General features: G+C 46.3%; 1 long non-coding RNA gene across 1 annotated transcript; it reads right to left on the bottom strand.

Annotated features, from left to right (window-relative positions):
• Window positions 1–2,747: 2,747 nt before the first annotated feature.
• LOC123188657 (uncharacterized) lies at window positions 2,748–5,603 on the bottom strand. The gene is made up of 2 exons (XR_006494994.1): window positions 5,103–5,603; window positions 2,748–3,333 (listed from the first exon to the last, which is right to left on the bottom strand). It is a non-coding gene; the product is annotated as an uncharacterized lncRNA (long non-coding RNA).
• Window positions 5,604–7,031: the final 1,428 nt, after the last annotated feature.

The following is a 7,031-nucleotide window of genomic DNA, read 5'->3' as shown; positions in this document are numbered from 1 at the left end:
CATAACTCAAACATGACAACAAAATACATGGCAGGGATCCATTCATGATGCTTGACAAAAGATGAACACTGAGCTACGGCTAATTCATCCAATAACAGGTTCAAAAAAGCATGGCAAAAATGCAAATGATAACAGGTTTCAGACTTAGTGAAATTAACACAAGTCTGGAATATATCATCAGGAAGCACATTTTGGAGCATGAAAACTACATGCTACAGGAACTTAACATGGCAAAGCAAGGCATGGCATGAAGTTACTCAAAGAACTTAACAAAAGTCCCTTAGTGACCTTGAGCCAAAAGGGATCAGAAAATACAATTGCAAGCATGTGAACATGGCAAAAACATAAATAGATCTCAGACTTAAAGAAAAACTGGAGCATGCAAATCAGTTAACGAGTAGGCATGTTTACGAGATCGATGCACTCACTACAGAGCATGGCATCACAAACTAAGCATACAATCATTAAGAATACATGGCATAGAAGCTAGACATGGTAAGAACAACAACATAGCATGCACAGATCAATAGCAACATCCTCGGCAAAATCGCTAACAAGTCAACAATCTGCCAGGATTCACGAAATAGCAAAAGTAGAGCTCGACTGTCTCAAGCTAGGTTGCTCCATAAATTCAAACAAAGACATGGATGGATAGAGCACCACAAGGTTAACAAATCATCCTTACTGATCATCCTCACAATAGGCACGGATCACTAGAAAACAACATGAACATATGACATACCGACAAAAACAGAACAAGGACTTAGTGAACTTCTAAGTCCCTGAAATCAGCATTACCGATTAAGCTACTTTGTAAGCTTGTGCTAGTTATCACACATATCGCAAAAATACATGGTAAGCACCTCTGTAAAGATGGCATGGCATATAACAAAACTCATGTAGAGCTCAGGAGCATATCATGCACTCATTAATCATGGAAAAAATGACAAATATCTATTTGATGAAACAGATCTGCCAAGTTTATCACATAGCCCTCTTCCAACAGCATTTCGGGCATCAAGATGAGCTCAAATGAAAATGATTCAATGAGATGAAATTATGAACTCGTTGAGACGAACATTTTGATATGCTACACGTGCAAATCGGAGGTACGGATGCAGAGATACAACATGGTGAAAATCGCTAAAAATAAGGGGAGGGGGGAAAGTCAACCCTCTCTCTCAAATCCAGATCTGGATTGGGCTCATGCACGGAAATCGAGGTTCGTCGCCGTTCCACCGAAGTTGACGTCGGGGTCGGCTGGACCGGAGGAAGACGAGCGGGGAGGAGGTCGGAGTCGTCGCCGGGGCGGGGCGGCGCGGTGAGGGACGGCGAGGCGACGGTCGCCGGCACGGTGGAGCGGCGGTCGCCGGCGAGGAAGTGGTGAGGCGGCAGCGGCGCGAAGGCGGATCGAGGCGGTGCGAGTGAGGAGCCGGGCGGCGGGGCAGATGAGCGACAGCGCGCACGCGATGGGCCGCGGGGGCCGGCCGTGGGCTCACGGGCCCGTGGTGGAGGCGGGGCTGACGTGGCAGCGTCCCATTGGTCAGCGGTGGCAGGCGGTCGTGCCCGGCCCAATTCGCACACGTCCGGCGGCGAGGGGATCAGGAAATCTAGGGTTTGAAAAGAGGGGATCCGGGATTTAGAATGGGGATCTATTTATAGGCGTAGAGGGAGCTAGGAAGCTCCAAATGGAGTGCGGTTTTCGGCCACGCGATCGTGATCGAACGGCCGAGACGATGGAGAGGGTTTAAGTGGGTTTTGGGCCAAATTGAAGGGGTGTTGGGCTGCAACACACACGAGGCCTTTTCGGTCCCTCGGTTAACCGGTAGTAAACCAAAGCCGCATGGCAAGTCTCGGCCCAATCCGAAAATGTCTAACCCCCACACATGAAAGAGGTAGAAAGGGGCACCGGAGGAGATAGGAGCACCGGAATGCAAAACGGACAACGGGGAAAATGCTCGGATGTATGAGACGAACACGTATGCGAATGCAATGCACATGATGACGTGATACGAGATGCATGACAAAGAAAACAACACACGAAGACAAAACCCGAACCCGAGGAAAATAAAATAACTTAGGCCGGAAACGGTAAGAGTTGGGATACATATACGGTAAATTACATCCGGGGTGTTACACTGTGCAGGAACCGAGCCATCATTGGAACCGCCTCCCTCCAATATGTTCACACACATCAAGCATATATGATCTTTTGGGGAATTTTAGTTCTCGACTCCTAGTTCAATAAGATTATATATGTGGTGATAAAAAGTCCCGAAAGAGACTGTTGGGCCTCTTCTTTGATTGAGAACCATACAATCATACCGCAAACACATAAAATGTAGCGGTTGAAAATAATGTAGAATAATATTCTCTAGTACTTTTGTTTCACAAAAAACAGTAAATTAAAAAATGTAAAATAAACTGAAGCAACATAATTTTTGAAGAGTACAACAGAAGCAAGCCACTAATTTCATGCAAGCGGTCTTGGATGACCAATGCCAACTATCATTATTGCAAATTATTAGAATGTCGAGGTAACTAGTAGTTTATCCACCAAACTGTACTACAGTACTAAGTTTTATTTTGTTCCAAACTGTGTGTCAGTTCACATGGACTCAAGCTTATATGTGGTAACTTCGAATCGACAAACAAAACGGATATCTTTGAACAGTTAAGTAGGCGTATAAATTCCTATACCATAGAAAGAGAAGTAAATATAAGAAAACTTGTCAGCAAAAAAATCATGGAACTATATTCAAATTCATGCTTGAATTTTTACTCTCAGAAAATTGTAAAATTTCCTACATGTAACTTTCTACCTGCAGACCCATAATTTTTGCAAAATTTGACCTACACCTGTATCTCAAATCTTGTTTCCAATCCTAATGAAAAGCTGCCACGCACTGAGCAGTGCTCACCGCGGTTGGGAAACCATGTTATAGAAACCAGATGCACTAGAATTCTAGAAATCCTGCTGGGCAGTAGGATTTCTGACATTAGCAGGTTTTGAACAACATCATTGCTATTTAATAATGGCTAGAATCTAAAGCTTGACTGAAGAACATAGCATAAATGAACTTGACTAAGTAAATAGATCAACAACTCATTTGCTGGTAAGTACCCAGATTTTGATATTAACAAAATCTAGACCCCAAGAGCAATGATACTAACAGCAGTGTAAGAAATCTTTAGGGAGAAAGGTAAATTGGCTATTTGAAATTCCATAGCTGAGGTGATGTTTCCCGTTCCCATGCTCTAGCATCACCAGATCCAAGCATCCCCAAACAGAATGGCGCCGCTGCCGGCTGTCCCGCCTCCCGGACTCCCCTCCTGAAAAACATAAAGTCGAATAAAGTAACTCAATCGCTGAAAGTTCTTTCTTATCAAAGGTGTCATGTATGAATTTGTTGAGAATGATAACGATGTACTACTAAATCGTAACTGCTTCAGTAAAATAAAAACAACATAATCTCTTGGTGTGCAGAATGGAATATAGATGCACAACTACCCAAAAAGTGTGTATGAGGAAGGGAGATGTGATGTCAGCTCTGATTGCCATGGTTCAATCACTCCACCAACACACACAAAATGGTGTGGATGTCATCCCCGGCAGCAAGGTTTTTTCTTCTTCTCCTTTCTGACATTCTCACTTCCTCTATAATGACTCAGGGGATCAAACTCACCAGGAGCTGCTGGTGTAAAAAAATTCAGCAGAAGCCACACCCGCTAGGCCTCATCAGACTGCAACATCAACCATCTAACCATCAGTCAATCAGAGTGTAGCAAAGGAGGAAACACGCCACATCAGCGCGCACGCTGCTTCCGGTTTTGAAGCGATTCACATCCAACGATAGTGCTACAGCGCCATCCTGCATGACCGAACGAGCATGAGCTGCTTGAGGGGTTCCAGGAGTGCGTCAACGAGGCTGGCACCAACGGCGAGCCGCGAGCACCGTGCGTTGTAGGTGACGTGAAAGCTCTGGCTCGATGGATCTGATATGGCTGGAACAAAGAATCGTTGTAGTTCCTCAAGTTGGCAAGTCTCACGATGATGGCAACTGCCCGGTTAAATTGAAACTGCAGGCAGTACACCTGTGATCCTCCGTTGCATCAAGCATCAACCATCATGAGATCGATTCCTTATTTGATCTGAAAACAGTGATTATATTCGCTATAGTTGTTATGATAACCTCTTAATATTTTAGTCCAAGGTATAAGCCGATACTGGTGGACAAGATTGAGAATCTCGGTGGAGCATACTACATGTTTTTGACCCACATGTATGTTCAGACTTACACGGTTCTATATTTATCTTTGTTATTCTTTCAAAAGGCAAGATGGTTGTATTATTCTTAAACTCCAGAGAACGAAGCTCGTATGTTGTTCTTTGGAAAGACAAGATGGCTGGATGGTAATGATGTCATTAATTAACGATCATTTTACCAATAGTTATGTGGTTCCATACTGATCTTCTCCTAATCATCTAAGGTAAGATTCACTCATGAAAATGAAACCATTTTATGTTGGGCTCGGTCTACTTTTTGACCAAACTGCTAAAGGCGCTATTCACTGGCGACCATGTCGCAAAATCAGAATATTCAAACAAACTGAATCTCTTTCAGATGTACAGCAAGCGATCAGGTAGTACAATCCACCCTCTTCTCCCTAGTCTTTCAATTGTAGCACAGACTTAAACGGTTAAACCTAAATCCTAGTTGATGTATATATATTTGTTACACAAACTTGAAGTGAATTTGCAACTGGATAGTTACTGGACCTAGATTTTGAGTGGTACATACCTGGTAAGCATCCCTTCAAACTATTGCATACATAATATATATTACCAAAATTATGTTTGATATCTGGATTTGCTAGCCATCTCGTAAGATCTTCGTCAATTGCTTCTTGTTAACTGCACTAATTTGCGTCTCTCCAGGGCATGGCTATGATGTACAGGCAAAAAATGCTACTATTGAGTCTCTGCTAGCTAACTATACAAAAACTAAGGTTCCATTGGATAGTACTCCGTATGAGGAAGATGGAGAAGAAAGAGACAGGGAGAGGTTCCAATGGGTTGGTGACCTGTTTTAGATCGATACCTGGAGAGGTCATGGCCTCGGCGAAGCTACGCCCAGCCTTATGAGGCGCAGAGGCGGGGCGCCATCTCCGCCGCACACAACCAGGCTCTCCGCCTGTGCTCCAGATTGGAAGGGGAATAGGGAGAGGCGATCTTCAGCCGAAATCTAAAGTGGAGAAGGAGGGGCGTAGGATGGAGAGGGAGAGGCGGCCGTAGGCACTATGGGGAACCAAAATTTATGGAGGAGCTCGTCGAGGGCCGACGACCTTGGCCAGGCGGCTGTAATCCCGTCGATATCGGGGATGTAGGACTTCGAAGGCGGCTGGCGAGACCTCCATGGCCACGACGGCGGCCACCTCCATCGCCAGATCCAGGGCGGCTTGGGAAGGGAAAGGAGCAGCGTGCTTTAGGGTTGCGCGGACGGCGTGGTGGTTGCAGAAGAGGGGGGCGGTGGCGGCGGCGCTGGAGGGAGTTGGGGTCGTAGGTATTGGGGAGATGCCCGTGTCCGTGTGGCGTGCGCCTGTGTTTTTTTCTAAGTCTACTCGTGCAGAACGAAACATTTTTGACTTAAAAAGTATTGCGGGTTAAATTAGCCAGAATACAGGGACCTTTGTGTAAAAACGCCGCGACGGTGAACCTAAAGACTCAATCCGTGCTTTATTATTAGGGAAAGATAAGTACAAACCCGAGATCACCTCTCAAGTGATCACGGCCCAATAGTATAGCTGTTGGGGAACCTAGTAATTTCAAAAAAATTCCTACCCACACGCAAGATCATGGTGATGCATAACAACGAAAGGGGAGTGTGATCTACGTACCCTTGTAGATCAACAACGGAAGCGTTTGGTTGATGTAGTCATACGTCTCCACGGCCCGACCGATCAAGCACCGAAACTAAGGCACCTCCGAGTTCTAGCACACGTTCAGCTCGATGACGATCCCCGGGCTCCGATCCAGCAAAGCGTCGGGGAGGAGTTCCGTCAGCACGACGGCGTGGTGATGATCTTGATGTTCTACCATCGTAGGGCTTCGCCTAAGCACCGCTACAATATGACCGAGGTGGAATATGGTGGAGGGGGCCACCGCACACGGCTAAGGAACGATCACGAAGATCAACTTGTGTGTCTAGGGGTGCTCCCTGCCCCCGTATATAAATAAGCAAGGGGAGGAGGCCGGCCGACCCCTATAGGCGCGCCAGGAGGAGTCCTCCTCCTAGTAGGAGTCCCCCTCCTAGTAGGAGTAGGACTCATACTAGGAGGGGGAAAGAAGTGGGGAGGGAGAGGGAAAGGGGGGCGCTGCCCCCCCTCTCCTAGCCCAATTCAGACCAGGGGGGAGGAGGCGCGCGGCCCACCTCTGGCAGCCCCTCTCTCTCTCCACTAAGGCCCATATGGCCCACTACTTCTCATAGGGGGGTTCCGGTAACCCTCCGGCTCTCCGGTTTTCTCCGAAATCACCCGGAGCACTTCCGGTGTCCGAATATCGCCGTCCAATATATCAATCTTTATGTCTCGACCATTTCGAGACTCCTCGTCATGTCCGTGATCACATCCAGGACTCCGAACTAACTTTGGTACATCAAAACTCATAAACTCATAATATAACTGTCATCGAAACCTTAAGCGTGCGGACCCTACGGGTTCGAGAACAATGTAGACATGACCGAGACACGTCTCCGGTCAATAACCAATAGCGGAACCTGGATGCTCATATTGGCTCCTACATATTCTACGAAGATCTTTATCGGTCAGACCGCATAACAACATACATTGTTCCCTTTGTCATCGGTATGTTACTTGCCCGAGATTCGATCGTCGGTATCTCAATACCTAGTTCAATCTCGTTACCGGCAAGTATCTTTACTCGTTTCGTAATACATCATCTCGCAACTAACTCATTAGTTGCAATGCTTGCAAGGCTTATGTGATGTGCATTACCGAGAAGGCCCAGAGAT

This window comes from Triticum aestivum, chromosome 2A (assembly GCF_018294505.1).
Source record: "Triticum aestivum cultivar Chinese Spring chromosome 2A, IWGSC CS RefSeq v2.1, whole genome shotgun sequence".
NCBI lineage: Eukaryota > Viridiplantae > Streptophyta > Magnoliopsida > Poales > Poaceae > Triticum > Triticum aestivum.
The sequence above is the reverse complement of the archived record's forward strand: the minus strand, read 5'-3'. Positions and strand labels throughout refer to the sequence as shown.